The 16,848-nt window shown below is 44.1% G+C and overlaps 1 protein-coding gene across 3 annotated transcripts in view; it reads right to left on the bottom strand.

Annotated features, from left to right (window-relative positions):
* Positions 1-16,848, bottom strand: part of DCC (DCC netrin 1 receptor) — a 947,660-nt gene that overhangs the window by 152,279 nt on the left and 778,533 nt on the right. The gene's annotated exons all lie outside the window — the stretch shown is intronic.

Here is a 16,848-nt window from a genome sequence, read left to right on the forward strand (position 1 = left end):
AGATCCACCCTGGCTAGCCTTCCTCGCTATGAAGAGACAGACTGCCTTTCTGTTTAAGTTTATAGTGTCTGTTTCTAAATGTGAAACTAATGAAAGAACCAAACAGCACTTCAGACAAGTTTGTTCTGGATCCTGCTAGAATGCAGTCAATCATTAAAACCATGTGTATTTCAGTGATAACAAAACAGTAATTTTAATGTTTAATAGCAAAATATTTGCATCAGTTGCTGTGATAAAAACGATGCTGTTTCCACCACCTTGGATAGATAATAACATCAGGGAAAGTGGAGGGTCAGTCAGGATTACAAGTTAAATTGGGGGTCAATTGACACCTACCAATGACTGCACAAAATCGTGTCACAATTCTACTGCTCCTTCAAAGCCAATTAATAGCAGGTGTCAGTGAATACTATGCAAACATACCCAGTTTTATCAGTAGGAAGTTGATTAGTTCATAAATAAATATAAGCTTTGGCATACACGTAATTTATTTGCTCATTATAAAACTCTGGTTTGTGTATATGTGTTGCCTAAGATTTTGTAGTGTGATACAATCTCAGCTGTGCTCTATGCAGGATGATACAAAGTGCCCTTATGGCTGAACAGACTGCGCATTTCAATTCTGGAAATGGTTATTTTAAATGTGGGTTTAGTAGCCAGGGTTGTAAAGAAAATTGTAGGCAGATAATGCTTATATGAAAATGCAAATGTTCAAAAATAGCTTTAAAATGCACACCATAAGCCGAAGAGCAAACTTATAAAACACTCTTGAAGCACTATCATTTCCAGAGAGTAGCAACAATCCTATAAAAACCTAACGTAAATGCAATCCTATAAAACAGGATTAAATGAATGGTTTTATCTAGTAGTTCAGATCCACCAGAGTCAATGAAAGCCCTAGTTCTGCAAGGGGTGGAACACCAACACTTCCCTGTGAAAGCAGCGAACTGCAGATTCTTGAGATGTCAAATCTCAAAGGATCAAAATAAACAATTTATTTCAAGTCCAAGCAGTCAAATAAACTACTTCAATTCTCCTATGGGAATATCCACAAAGCACAACTGCTTACATAACTGACCATTTCCACCTTAGTAAGAATGGATACTGTACAGCACAGAGTTGTTTCCATATAAATTTGGGCTCCTTTATGTTACTTGGGTTGCTATTTTAACTCAGAAGGTTTCTCAGCCCACTTTTGGTTGTGCAATGCTTGTGTTAGTTGCTCGTATGTCAGATTACATGATACCAACCATATACAGTGGTACCTCGGGTTACATACGCTTCAGGTTACAGACTCCACTAACCCAGAAATAAAAAAAATTCCTTCCAGTAGCACCTTAAAGACCAACTAAGTCAGTTCTTGGTATGAGCTTTCATGTGCATGCATGGAGTGTATCTGAAGAAGTGTGCATGCACCCGAAAGCTCATACCAAGAACTGACTTAGTTGGTCTTTAAGGTGCTACTGGAAGGAATTTTTTTTTGTTTTGACTATGGCAGACCAACACGGCTACCTATCTGTAACTAACCCAGAAATAGTGCACCTGAGCGGCTATCCCACACCTGGGATGGCACCATCCGAGCCCCAAGCCCCTCGGGAGCGTGCCCGCCCTGGGAAGGGTGGTCATATGCTCTGCCGCTGACCCTGGCTCAATGTTCAGAGCTGATAACATCACCAGTGATGGGCCTGGAATGAAGATCTTAGCGGCTAAAGAGGGGTCAGCAAACTTTTTAAGCAGAGGGCTGGACCACTGTCCCTCAGACCTTAGAGGGGGCAGGCTATATTGTGAAATATATATATGAATGAATTCCTATGCCCCACAAATAACCCAGAGATGCATTTTAAATAAAAGCACACTTTCTACTCTAAAAACACCAGGCAGGCCCCACAAATAACCTAGAGATGCATTTTAAATAAAAAGGACACATTCTACTCATGTAAAAACATGCTGGTTCCCGGACTGTCCAGCGGCCGGATTTAGAAGGCGATTGGGCCGGATGCGGCCCTGGGCCTTAGTTTACCTACCCACGGGCTAAAGCCATTCACACAATTGCTCAGTAAACTGTGGCTCAAATTAAGCTCTACCTGAATCACAAAGTGTGTTCTCCCTAGCAGAGAGCACATGTTGCGGTTGGGGGAACAGGCCACTGTCATGACTAGGTAACTTTGGTGGAACCCAAACCTGTAAAGGGTTAACTGGGTTGCTGGGTATTTTTTGAGTGTTGCCAATTCGGAGGAGGGATCAGAGGCTATAAATATAGGAGCCAGACGATAGGACGTCCTCTTGGCCGTTTTGCATCGGATCACCCGCCCCCCTCCCTTTTATAGGGTGGTTCTTGGGTTCATTTGACCTTGCTATGCCTGTCATGGGGTCGTCCGCCTTTGAGCGGGGGCCTGGTAGGAATTTTGCTATTTGGCTGATTGGCTGTTGCCATTTGGTTTTTGCCTACTGTGTAGCAAATTGTCACAACTTGTAAGGTTGGTGGTTAGGCATTGGTTAAATTGGTTCTTGGAGGGCTAAGTGCCTATCCCTCCAAATGATGCGGAAAGGGAATTCCGTTAAAGGAATCCAGGGGCTTGCCATTCTTTCGTCCTTGTCCGTGGTGCCGGACTTGGGCCGTGCAAGCCCCACCGGAACATGAGGGTGTGAAGTGTTGGTCTGATTCCCAGCCTCATTTCTCTCCCAATACTTGTTTCCCACGCTGGCTTCCGGTGGTGTCTGGAAGTGCCAGCTCTGTCCTTGGGGGGCAGGGACAGATAGTCATAACCAATGCCTAAGCAACCACTCACATTTTTTGTATTTGAATAAAAGTTGTGGCCAAAATTATGCCAAAAACCTTAAACAAAAATTGACGTGTGAAGTGTGAATTTTTTTGGGGTGGCACTGTGGGACTCAACACGCAACATGTAGACAGCAGGAGTCTGCTGCACATTGGACGCATTTGTTATAAAACAGAGCTGCACATTTGCATTCATACAGATACAGCGGTCATCAAACATGACTTACACACCGGACTGAGGCCAATTTCCTTTGGGAGGGTGTAGTATTTTCTGCGCTGTCTCTGCTTTTCTTAATCAATACTATTTTAGATGTTGCTTTGGCTCTCCCAGAATCAATGGCAAAGCTGCAAACTATGCCCTAGCATCATAAAGTTCTTAGGAGATAACAGAAAAGAATACTAATTACCCTACTCCAGACAGAGGGGCAGGGTAACCACCTTAAAAACCCATTATTTGGAGCTGTGATATATCACACCTCTTAATTTCCTAATAGGCCTTTTAGAACACAGTGCATGCGTTTGATAAGAAGTGCATTTCCCCCCTAGGAAATTTCACACATCTTACTAAGGCAGAAACATTCCATGAGGCAAAGGGAGGCAGCCGATTTTAAAAGCTTTTAAAGGTGGCAGAGTGGGAGACAAGCAAATCTGACTCTATCAGGCACAATGAATGGATAATAGAGTGGCTGCCAGTTCTGTTTTCTAGAAAGCACTCCTCTATTCGAAGGTGACCATTAAAATATTTTTTTTTTGGAAGGACTAACTGATTTAAGTCTGGTTTCAAGATAAATAAAGGGGAGGAGCAGCAGCCTCGACATTGCACTTCAATAGAAGCATTTGGACAACAGACTGAGCAGGAAGATTTGTGGTAATTCTACTTAAATGATAGCAATTACTTCTAAATTTAAACGGCTCAGGACCGCAATACCTCAAGGACTGCCTCTTCCCATATGAACCTACCAGGGCCCTAGGATCATCTTCTGAGGACCTCCTTCGTGCGCCTCCTCCTCGAAAGGTCTGGAGGGTGGCAACACGAGAACGGGGCCTTTTCTACAGGGGCTCCCCATCTGTGGAATGCTCTCCCCAGAGAAGTTGGCCTGGCGCCTTCATTATACACCTTTAGGTGCCAGGCAAAAACTGTTCTTTTTAAGCAGGCCTTTGGCTGATCCGATTTACATCCTACGCCCTTTAAAAATGTTTTAAAATGTTTTTTTTGGGGGGGGCTATTGGGCTGTTGTTTTATTTTTATTAAGTATTTTGTGGTTTTATATCTTGATTTTATTCTGTGAACCGCCCTGAGACCCCCGTGTATAGGGCTGTATATAAATTCTAATAATAATAATAATAATAATAATAATAATAATAATAATAATAATAAATTTCATTTGTACATCTAAGTTGGCATATGAACACTGGGGCAGATTTGTCACTGGTTCTGCTTGCATAAGCCTGTACAAGGATTTTCTCTAGCACAACGGACCTCCCCCCCCCCTTCTTCCCCCATGCTCTACAAATTGGTCCAAGGGGGTGTTAGAAGAACCCCCAGAGCAGCACATGGGGAGATGAGAGGGGGAGGGATGAGATGAGATGTTCCTTGAAGCAAGCAGAAATGCTTCGATTGATGGAGTGATCTCCCTGCCACTATGTTGAATTCCTCCTATTTTAAACAGATCCCATACCCACCAAGTGTTCAAAAAGAAAAAGAAAAAAGAGGGGACATCCTGTTTTTCCCCACAAGTTCATGGTGGCCATTTGGGATGCTGTGATTTCTTGCTCTCACCCCTCCCCAAGCACTTTTTCCCCTCCCGGGGGCACATCCCGGAAAACGTGCATCTTGGTTTTTGAACGGAAAAGGTTGGACAGTATGTCCTCTTCTTTTTGGTGCTGTGCATCCACTTTCTTGGCAATGCACAACTGGGCGTCCTAATAGAGACTTCCCCTGTTCCAAAGCTTAGTGAAATAAATCGTTAACAAAACAGCTTTCTTGGCCCAGCTCCCATGCATTGCAACAAGGATCCTACAAGAAACCTTATTCACGATTGTCTCTCACATTAATAAGTTGGGGGAGAGAACATTAGGAATTCCTTTTAAATCTCAGACCCCAAAATGCTTCAGATCAACTTGGCCAAAAATTAATATTTATTCTCATGAGGTTTGCATCCAGAGTGTCATCCGACATTCTTTCTATCTATCCTTCGCTATTTCTCTTCTGTGATTAGAAAATTACTGGAAAATCAAAGGGCTTTTTAAGTCTACAATAGCCAACCAGATTCCTACAAGATGCTCAAAGCAGGACGTGGACACCATAGCTGTGCCTCTTGCTGTCCCCTAACACACCCTAAACAGCTGGCATTTAATAGCATGCTGCATGTGATACTAGTAGCAATACAAAGCAGCCTTCCGTGAATACATCTTCCATGAATTTTTTCTTTTTTTTATCCTGCTATGGCTGTATGCTAATGCAATAAAGCTTTGATTGATTGATCTTTCATGAATTTCTCTAATCCCCATCTATGGCCAGACCACTTGGGGAGCATCAAGACATCTTGTGCAAGCAAACCCCACAGTTTAGCTATGTGATGAAGTACAGTGGTACCTCAGAAGTTGAAAAGAACCCATTCCGGAAGTCTGTTCGACTTCTGAAACGTTTGGAAACCAAGGCGCGGCTTCTGATTGGCTGCAGGAATCTCCGACAGCCTATCAGAAGACGCAGAAGTTCTGTTGGACATTTGGGTTCCAAAGAACATTCACATACTGGAACAATCACTTCCGGGTTTGCGGTGTTCGGGAGCCAAAACGTTTGAGTCGCAAGGCGTTCAGGATCCAAGGTATGACTGTACAATTCACCTGCTCTTGAATATCTCACTATTCATTATCGTTGGAACACCCATGTTCTCCGTGACGTAGATCATGTGACACCCTTCTCTCATGTCTCTTCCTAGGTGCCTTTTTCTAAAGTCAGTCACAGCCCCGAATACTGTAATTATTTAAATAATTAGGGGCTTAGTTCAATCAATTTATCCACTTTAAGACTTTTCAGTTTCAATTTTGGATGCAATGGAACTAGTTGTATATAGAGAACAGCTAAGACTCATATGAGTCTGCCTTCTTGAATCAGTCCATCTAGTCTGGTATTTTTTTACTCGGACTGCAGGAACACTTTTGAGGTCTCAGGTTCTTTTCCCAGCTCCACCAACCAACACCTTTTTGTGGAAGATGATGGAGACTGGACCTGGGACCTTTTGCATGCAAGACAAAGACTGACAAAACCACGCTCCAAATCTACATCAAAAAGATTAGTATGAAAACCTGTTGAAGGGAGGGAGGGAGGTCCGTGCTCGAGAAAATAAGTGTACAGAAGACTGTGGAAAGGGACACGGCTGGCGCTGTGGGTTAAACCACAGAGCCTAGGGCTTGCCGATCAGAAGATCGGCGGTTTGAATCCCCGCGACGGGGTGAGCTCCCATTGCTCGGTCCCTGCTCCTGCCAAGCTAGCAGTTCGAAAGCACGTCAAAGTACAAGTAGATAAATAGGTACCACTCTGGCGGGAAGGTAAACGGTGTTTCCGTGCGCTGCTCTGGTTCGCCAGAAGTGGCTTAGTCATGCTGGCCACATGACCCGGAAGTTGTACGCCGGCTCCCTCGGCCAATAAAGCGAGATGAGCACCACAACCCCAGAGTCAGCCACGACTGGACCTAATGGTCAGGGGTCCCTTTACCTTTACCTTTAAGACTGTAGAACATTAGTATATTTATTTTGTTTTGTTTGTGTTAAAGAAAATTTCCACCGTGTTAGTGGGCAGCAGCACGAGGGGGGAGGGGCATTTTTGCCAAATATTCTAGGATGGGGGCAATCGAAATACACCCATAGTTCAAGAAGAGCATGAAGAAGAACATTCTCGGGGGGGGGGGAATGGTAAGAAAATTATTGCCTGAGAAATTTCGGCCCAGCTTTAAATACATCAGCTGTATTATCAAGCTATTTTTTCCTTTCCTAGCTGAGAAGACAAAAATCAATGGGTACTCCCCCACATCCCACAACCACACACTTTATTATTTTAAGCAGCAAGGTGTTCTGTGTCTAGCATAACTGGAAAGTAATTGGTTTCACCAGGAACTTAAGCGTCCTGAGGAGAAAGGAAGAAAGTGTGACGTCCTGACACACTGCCAGGAGCGAGCTCTTTCAGCTTCTTCCAGGGGGGAGATCCCTTCTAGTAGGTACCTGTTACAGCAGCTGTGAATCTGCTACAGACACCAGCTGCTGAGCGTCAGAATAAGGAGCACGATATGCAAAATTCATATTCTTTGCTCAAGCTGTGGAAAGCTGGTGTGTGTGAGTTCGGGGGGGGGGGGAGCACATCACATAGCAGAGAATATGATGCATATCTCTGCTTGACGCACCTTCAATCACCTGTTTCTCTCTAAATGAGCCACTTTATGGAATTATATGTGCTGTCTCTCTCTTGTGTGTTTCCATATGAGAGAGAAATCCTTTTGCTCATCCTTCACACCAAACTGTGGCCCTTTAGGAATCATTGGATTCCATCTCCCATCAGCCTCAGCCAGAATATTATTATTATTATTATTATTATTATTATTATTATTATTAATACCCCGCCCAGAGTGGTTGGGGAAACCAACATAATATTAAAAACATAATAAAACATCAAACGTTAAAAACTTCCCTAAACAGGGCTGCCTTCAGATGTCTTCTAAAAGTCAGTTAATTGTTTATTTCCTTGATATCTGATAGGGCATTCCACGAGGAGGAAGCCACTACCGAGAAGGCCCTCTGCATCTGGTTCCCAGTAGCTTCACTTTTCGCAGGGAGGGAACCACCAGAAGGCCCTCAGCGCTGGACCTCAGTGTTTGGGCAGGACAATGGGGGTGGAGACGCTCCTTCAGGTCTACTGGTTTGAGGCCATTTAGGGCTTCAAAGGTCAGCACCAACACTTTTAATTGTGTTCGGAAACGTACTGGGAGCCAATGTAGGTCTTTCAGGACCAGTGTTATATGATCTTGGCAGCCACTCCCAGTCATCAGTCTAGCTGCCACATTCTGGATTTGTTCTAGTTTCTGGGTCACCTTCAAAGGTAGCCCCATATAGAGTGCATTGCAGTCATCCAGACTACTGCATGGCCAGTGGTCAGGGAAGATGAGAGTTGTAGTACAGAAGCAGGGTTCTGCTTGTGTCTACTTATTGTGATCTCAATCCCACTGCTCACTTAACCAAAATGGCACTGGCCACACAAAAGACAGAGGTATCAGCAGATTCTGTGATACCCCAAAGTTTGAAGAAGTGTGTGTGCATTGCACAAACATATATGTGTGCTGTCCTTCAATTATGAATTTAGCTGGTTTATATACCACTCAACGTTTGAAGGAGGGGACTCTAAGCAGTATGTAAGTATATGAAAATATAGGAAATAAAAATCAGAGAATCATTACAAAAAAAAAAAAGAAAGACCAAAACCACTAGTCATCAGTTAAAAACAACGCAAGCAGCAAATGAATAAAAAACTCATTGGGGTTTAGAAAAGCAAGGAACCCCAATGGACAATAATGCCAAAAGAGCCCAAAGAGGACAGAACATATTCAATCACCACAAAATGCAGACTGACAGTTGGATAGAATGAGACGAGGGATGGAACAGAGCATCAACACAGAGTGACTCCTGGGTGCTATCCACACTGCAATAACAATAACAACAACAACAACAACAACAACAACTTTTATTTATATCCCGCCCTCCCCAGCTCAAGTCGGGTACAGGGCGGCTAACATCAAATATATAACATTGGTATAAAATCAAACAATAATTAAATTACCTCCTAAAAACAGGTCAGAATCAAATTAAAGTCTAATTAGATGGCTTCCCACACGGTTAGGGTTGGGAGCAGGAAGTGCTCATTGGCCCAACTGTTTACGCTGATCTTATATGGGCCTGTGAGAATGCTAGGAGGCCTCTTTCATACTAGTTCTTATACAAAAAGAAAAGGGGAGTCAGGCTGAGCCCTGGCCAAAGGCCAGGCAGAACAGCTCTGTCTTGCAGGCCCTGCGGAAAGATGTAAAATCCCACAGGGCCCTGATCTCTTGTGAGTGAGCGTTCCACCAGGCCGGGTATTTTGTTGCTGAACCCATGTATATGTGTGTGTGTGTATGCAGGAGTGCCAACTTGGCCCCATGACCATGGATGTCATGCAGCATGCATGGCCCTGGCACCAAATTTTGTGGGTGCCCATCCCCTTCATGGAGAATTTTGTGGGTGCTCAGGCACCCAAGGCCCTTGGGAGTTGGCACCTATGTTTATATGTGTGTACATGTATTGTTGTTGTTTAAGCACTGTCTATGGCATGAAAGTACATTCCATCACATGCAAAAAAAAAAAAAAAATGTCCCCAGTCTTTCAACTGCACATGATTTCTCATGTACATGGCTAATCTGCAGAAGGGGGCAGGGATCAAGCACGTTAATGTAAAAAAATGTAAAAAGCAAAGGATCACAAAGCTACAACAAAAGCAACCTGTAGATGTGCCACTTCCAAAATGATTTGCAGAAATTCTCTTCAAGTACAGTGGTACCTCAGGTTACATATGCTTCAGGTTACAGACTCTGCTAACCCAGAAATAGTACCTTGGGTTAAGAACTTTGCTTCAGGATGAGAACAGGAATCAGGCTCCGGCGGCGCGGCGGCAGCAGGAGGCCTCATTAGCTAAAGTGGTGCTTCAGGTTAAGAAGAGTTTCAGGTTAAGAACGGACCTCCAGAACGAATTAAGTACTTAACCCGAGGTACCACTGTACAGTCATACCTTGGAAGTCAAACGGGATCCGTTCTGGAAGTCTGTTCAACTTCCAAAACATTCGGAACCCACATTGGACGTTCTGGTTCCAAAGAAAGTTCACAAACCGGAACACTCACTTCCAAGTTTGCGGCATTCAGGAGCCAAAACGTTCAACTCGCAAGGCATTTGACTTCCGAGGTACGACTGTAATTGGAAGATGGGAAGGGAGGACCACTAGGCAGAGCCTACTGATGGAAGATATCTATGCCTCCACGCTAAAACCCAACATATACGCTGCAAATTAATTTGCTAACCGTGCCTGAGACCACTTGCAGTTGCCTAGGATACAAGCATTTTCAACTTCCAAAACTATGTTGCTGTTTTTGCAAAACATTCTCTGAGCGCTCTCCTCTCTCAATCAACAAAAAGAAAATAATTATATTTGGCTGTCACTTTTAAAACATTAAACCCTTCCAGGCAGCATCAGACTCTAATTTCCATGTTGCAATGTTTATCTTCCACAATTATTTTCATAAATAGCTTATATGTTAAATAACACTTAGTACTGTCAAATTATTCGAGCATTAAAAAAAAATACACTGGGAAGAGAACTCAATACGCCAATCCATACATCTATGTCACATGACTAAAGAGAGAAAGGGGGAGGGGCTAAGGGTTGGTTCCCATCTACACTTTCTGTCCTTCAACTCTCATTTGATGGTTCAAAGATGAATGCATGAATTGGCTCTGTTGAATAAATTTGTTTTGGAGCTGATGTGAAGCAATATTGAAACTCCTTGGGGTTCCTTCCAACTCTATGAAATATCTACCTCTAGCATCAACACATGGGAACTCACCACCACTTGATTCTGTACGCCACCTTCTGAGGACCATTATTCCCTCAGAACTGTGCCCGTTAGCACATTAGCTGTCAATGCAGCTCTGTCGACCAAGTATTGCTAGGTGCTGATGGGATAGAATCTTTGCGTTGGAAGGGATCCCGAGGATCATCTAGTCCAACCCCCCTGCGATGAGGAATATGCTACTGTGTCATATGGGGATTGAACCTGCAACCGTGCCGTTATCAGCAATACACACTCTAACCAACCGAGCTATGTCTCAGTCAACAACCTAGCTACTGCATTCTGTAGCAGCTGCAGTTTCTGAACTAAGCCCAATGGGAGCCCCACAAAGAGCTTGTTTAAAGAATCTGATCTTGAGGCTTACCAATGCCAGGACCACAGTGGCCAAGTTATCTTGGTCCAAGAATGACTGTAGCTGTCTTACCAACCAAAACTGGGAAAAGGCACTCCTCGCCATTGAGGCCACCTGCGGCTCAAGAGACGCAGAGGTCGTCCCAGTTCTTTAGCTGACTCAGCCTCAAGTTTAAGCGGTCCAGTTTACAGCTTCCAAAAGGCTATCAGTATGCGGTCTAATTAACCTCCGGGAGGGCTGAGCAGACACAGATACAAAACAACAGCTTCCTGGCAGGAGAGTAATCCTCTCACTGTCTAATGCCTGTCAGATCGGCCATGTAATGGGCCTGGCATTTGCCAGCAGCAGACATGACTGCCACAGTAAATCCGTCTGCTACGCACTCCCTATTAGCATGCAAATAAACCCATTAAAATGCACGTGTCCATTTAACAACCCATCAAGACAATCCTGGTCTGGAGCAGCGGTTTTTAGTCTTCCATCATACGAAGGGCAGGGGGCATTATGACAAAGAGTTCAGGCAAGATCGTATTTCTCCAAGGCTGCCTCTCTGAGATGCCAAAGTTCATTTCTAAGAGCACCCTGTGGCTTTCGACCATTTTGAGGGCCACAAGCAACTGTCAATACCTCAGTCCTGTTTTCAATTACAGCCAGGAGAGTGATGCTTTCTAAACTGATGTATAATTAGCGGCTATCATTTTAATTACGGATTGCACCCGTTGCGATTACTTAAATGATAGCTACACCAGGGTCTTGTGATTAAGGGTTTATCTAACGAGGGGCAAAACAATGCCAAGGCAATTAACCTATACAAATTCAGATGAGGAGCAAATCTCTAAAATATTTCTTTCTTTCTTTTTTTAAAAGAGGTTTAAACAAGGTGGATGCACTATTCCTTTAATCCAGAAGTACTGATATGAAGGGGACAGCAAACACCATAATGCCACTAATCACTTGCCTCTCTATCGGGTGGGAAAGTCATTTGAAATAAGCCAATTGTCCATCAGGACAAAAGGCATTTCGAGAGAAGCTCCCAGCAGATCACCCTGACTTCTAATCGGTTTTATTAAATAGTTGTGCTTTGGCAGAGGGAATGGTTTTGTGCTCTTTCGCTTTTGCATTTCACTTTTCTGCCGCAATAGCAACTTTCTAGCAACTTTCTGGTATGTGCATGAAGAAGTGAAAGCTGCATAATTCTCTTAAGCATTGTAGCTGGGAACAGCATTCACGGAAGACTTTCTGCTGGCATTCTGACCATTTACTCTTCATACCTAAGTGTACTACATGCCCCAGAGGAGTACTTGATTTTCACACACAAAAAACCAAACATGTTTTAGTGTTATGGCTCAGGGGAACCTCAGGCTTAGGCACAAAACTCCCAAAGACATGCTCTGAGCTTGTCATCATCATCATCTTACTTACTTACTTACTTACTTACTTACTTACTTACTTACTGATTGATTGATTGATTGATTGATTAGGCTATTTCCTCACATTGCAATAATGCCATTTGCCTTTTGCGATGGAAACACACATGATAAAATGACTGGGTTTTGAGCAGCAGGACTACAGCATAATAGAAAGAGTCGCATCCATTATTCTGTCTACTTTTGGTAACCTCTAGGTTTGAAAACTTCAGCTACTGCAGAATTCAGAGACTAGGCTGCTCCCTGGGGCAAGTCAGTCTGAGCACATAACATCAACCCTGGCCCAACTGCACTGGCTGCCAGTTAGTTTCCAGGCCCAATGCAAAGTGCTGGTTTTGACTTATGAACCCTTCATTGGCTCAGGACTTCAATATCACATGGACCATCTTTCCCCCTAAGGGAGTCACTCCAACCCCATAGCTTTCTGCCAGAGCCCTAAACTGGGTTACTCTCAACTATGGCTAGTTGAACTGTATCATATGTGTAACCCAGGGTTTGAAGATGGCTTGATTCCACTATCCATAGTTAAAAGACTAACCAGAGTCCAGGTTCAGACATCACAGCAAGTTATGGTTATTTAAAATGGCAGTGCAAACCGCTGAACTCTTCCGCCCAGCCTTACCAGAGATGGAGGGGAGGCAAGTGGGCCAGGGAAGATGCTGGGTTCTTTCTCACAAACACGACTGGTCACTAAGAGCTCACATTCCAGGAACAAGCATCCCCTGGACCAGTTCTTCCTAACATCATTGCAACTTGCATGTTCATCTGCCTCTCACTATGGCCCAGAAAACAGTGATGAAGTGAGAAGGAGGCACTTACCAGATAGAAAATCTTATTGGCTCTCTACCTGGCAAGTAAGCAGGTGGTACAACAGATAATGGTGGTGAAGAGATGGCCTCACTGAAGGAAGCTTGGAGGGAGTCTTGTCAAAGGGCCCTCTAAAACTGGCACTGCTCATAACAAACCATGGTTTACTGTTACAAGACCAATGTGTCTTTTGGCTGCCAGAAATTCTACATTCTCTTTCAGAGATGTGATCTTCTGCTTGTATCAAAAAAGCATCACCATCACATTTTAAATACTGCCTGTACACTTCACCCTGCCCAAGGCTGTTCCCACATATACAATTTGATTGAACTCTATTTGTTCCTTTTCCTTGAGCTCCCTTCTCTCTCAAATCTATAAAATATTGTATCCTTAAAGGAGACCCCCCCCCCCTCGCTCCTTGGCACCACATACCGTCCCTGACTGCAGTCGACCATGAAAACACAAAATCTTTACTAATGATTTTCCTTTTGATCTCTCTATTTCCCTCTTTAGTTTTGTTAAATTCTAGGGGGCCAGAAGGTTTCTGTAATTATCAGGAGATTCAGCGATTGGGCTTAGAGGCGAAAGGAATATGACTGGAAGTCACCAGAGAGTGTAACACATTGCATTGATTTTTATAGGATTAATGGCCAGGGTCATTCAGGCATAGGTCTTAAAATTTTGCACCCTGTGGCATCTATTTAATTAAGTTACTTTTTATTCCACGACACATGCACTAACATTAAGCAGAGTGCTTGAAAATCAAGAACTTTGCCATGAAACAGCTCTCCCCCTTGTTATTCATTTTTAAAAGCTCTCTTTCAAAGTGATTCCCCCCCCCCCATCCATTGAAATGGAGATTATTTCCCAATTACAAAGCAATTATATTGTGAAGGAGCCAAACATCTGAAAATGATATTTAGACCTGCACCTTTGGTATTCAGCAGGTATGTAAATAGGATTAGTAATAGTAGTATTCATCACATAAAAAAAAAAATAGGGGGAGCCACAAGAAGGTCTGGCCTAAAATATGGTTGTGCCCTTTGCTGGGATGCTCCATTCCATTTTTATAAAGACATAAGAGACTGATGGATCAGGCCGGAGAGAAGCCATCAAGCAGGACTTGAGTGCAACAACAATCTCACATGGTTCCCACCAATTGATATTCAGAAGTCTACTGCTTCTGACAGTAGACATAAGCATAGCCATCCAGCTTAACAGCCATTAATAAGCTAATCCACCATGGAGACACAGGCACTCAGATGGTGTGTCAACAGTAGTGGGCAACTTAGGAATGGCCACTGGGAGGAACATAGAGAGAAGAAACACCATGGTACATCTGCATCAGCACAACTGGACGCCCTTATCTGCCCCACCTGCAACAAAACATGTTTCTCCTATATCAATCTCTGCAGCCACAGCAGACACCGTAACTCTCAAATGGTTTGACTTTACCCGCAAAGGCGCACTCTTCCATTGGCTCCCGGGATAGGCGGATGCCAACAATTGTTTAAAGCTATCCAACTTGATGGCCACCACTCTCTTCCTTAGACTGTCCTTTCCCCCCACCAAAAAAGCAACAACCCAACCCTCAGTTAGCATTCTGTGGTTACTGCATGTGCTCATGTATCATTAGGCTGTGTTTTTTTTTTTTAAAAAAGGTTTCTTTTCCCTCCCCCTTTTAGGGTGCTCTCCTAGCAATCTGTTATAGATCTGCAAACCTGAGGCTGTCCTCAAGCTGGTCTTCATACTAAGTCATGTAATTGGTTCATCTAGACCAGTATTGTTGAAACTGACTGGCAACAACATGGGGATGTTGGGCACTGGCTGGCTGATGAGAAATGGTGGGAGGCACCAGCTAGGGAACCCCCAAGGGATATTCCGGAGGAGAATGGAGCTGATTTGCCTCTGTAAGGTTCCAGGATAGAGAATAAACTTGCTTTGGGTGGGCAGGACTGGTCCAGAGCCTAAGAATATTTAATTGCTAGTCCGATGCACCAAGTGTAGTTCTGTGGCTTGCCACATGAACCACCTCTGCATGGATTCACAAGGCTCCCAGTTTGAGCTCTACACCTCCTGACACACATTTGGTGCCCCAGCACCATTGAAAGTATTGCCTCAGCAGCAGTGGCGTAGCGTGGGTTGCCAGTGCCTGGAGCTATGCAGAGGGGGTGGCTGGAAGGGAGGGAAATGGATGGAGTATGTATACACATTCAACTGCCTTACGGTGCCTGTGTCACCCAGGAAATCTTGGCCGCAGAGATAAGAAAAGAAGTGTTGTTTCATTATTTGGAGAGGTCACTTCCAGGTACACATGGAGAAGCAACCCAGCAAAGATAAATAAAATTTGATTCGCATTAGCCAACGGCCATAGCAACAGTAAAACATTACAGTATACGCAGAAAAGGAAATTTGATATAAAAGCACAATTTAAAGTCCTGAATCAGCAGTGGCCCTTATTCTGATTGCCCCTGCTATGAACCTGGCAAACTTTGCTGTTATCTGCTCATTTTGATCTGATAGAAGCTGTTTTCATCAGAGGCCAGTAACTGAAGTGCGCAGCTGTATTGAGGCAGCACCAGATGTTGAAATTTTGCACCCCCTAACAATATTTTGTCTGGGGCAACTACCCCTGTTTCCCCTCCCCCCCAGTGGCTACACTACTGCTCTGCAGAAACAGCTTTGTGAGTAGCTTGCGCAATTGAGCCAGGCCTGGCATTCAGCCTGAGCTCTCTGAGTTGAAGCGTCCTCCCCTTATGTTCCGTCATAAACTATCAGATGGGCCAAGAATAGCCTATTAATAATGTATCTTCTTTGTGCCAAGTTAGGTCAACAAGCACGCACACAGAAGCTTCCTTAGTTTTTGGGATTTCCTTCGCACAGAAACTCGCCCAGGTGTATTTTAGAGGGACTGGGAGACTTCCAAACTGAAGCTGACATTTGGCAGTGGAGGTTAAGCTGAAATATTTATCTCTGTTTCTGTTCTGCTGATTTTTCAATTGGCTATTGTGGATATGTTTCCATGCATTATTATCAGCCTTTGGGTAAAAAAAAAAACCCTCAGTAAATCAAATAATGGGGACTGGGAGGAGAAGAAACCACATAATTCCTGTAAGCTGCTTCTCATGGCACACCAAGCCAAACTTGGGCTTAAGCTGACCTGCAGGCTCCCAGAGAGGCAGTCACAGCCACTTTGCTCGACTCGGGCCCTTTTGACTGCTGTGTCATGCTCAACTCAGCCACATTTTAGCATTGCATGACATCTGAACAAGAACTCTAGATTAACTTCTCTCCTCACCAGTTAAAGCCCAGGGTCAGCGATGAGCTTAACCACAAGAAGTGATAGGGGAGACATTTGATCCAGTTTGCATTTAAAGGCAAACCTATATAATTCACAAGGGATGTGGGTGGTGCTGTGGGTTAAACCACAGAGCCTAGGACTTGCCGGTCAGAAGGTCGGCGGTTCAAATCCTCGCGATGGGGTGAGCTCCCGTTGCTCGGTCCCTGCTCCTGCCAACCTAGCAGTTCGAAAGCACGTCAAAGTGCAAGTAGATAAATAGGTACCACTCTGGTGGGAAGGTAAACGGCATTTCCGTGCGCTGCTCTAGTTCGCCAGAAGTGGCTTAGTCATGCTGGCCACATGACCTGGAAGCTGTACGCTGGCTCCCTCGGCCAATAAAGCGAGATGAGCGCCACAACCCCAGAGTCGGTCACGACTGGACCTAATGGTCAGGGGTCCCTTTACCTTTACCTTACATAATTCACAATTTCCAAAACATGTGATAACTACAATTTTATGGCATCATTTTCTCCACCTGCATTGCATTTGGAATTAGGGA

The sequence above is a fragment of the Podarcis gaigeae genome (genome assembly GCF_964106915.1).
Source record: "Podarcis gaigeae genome assembly, chromosome: 11".
In the NCBI taxonomy this organism is placed as follows: Eukaryota; Metazoa; Chordata; class Lepidosauria; order Squamata; family Lacertidae; genus Podarcis; species Podarcis gaigeae.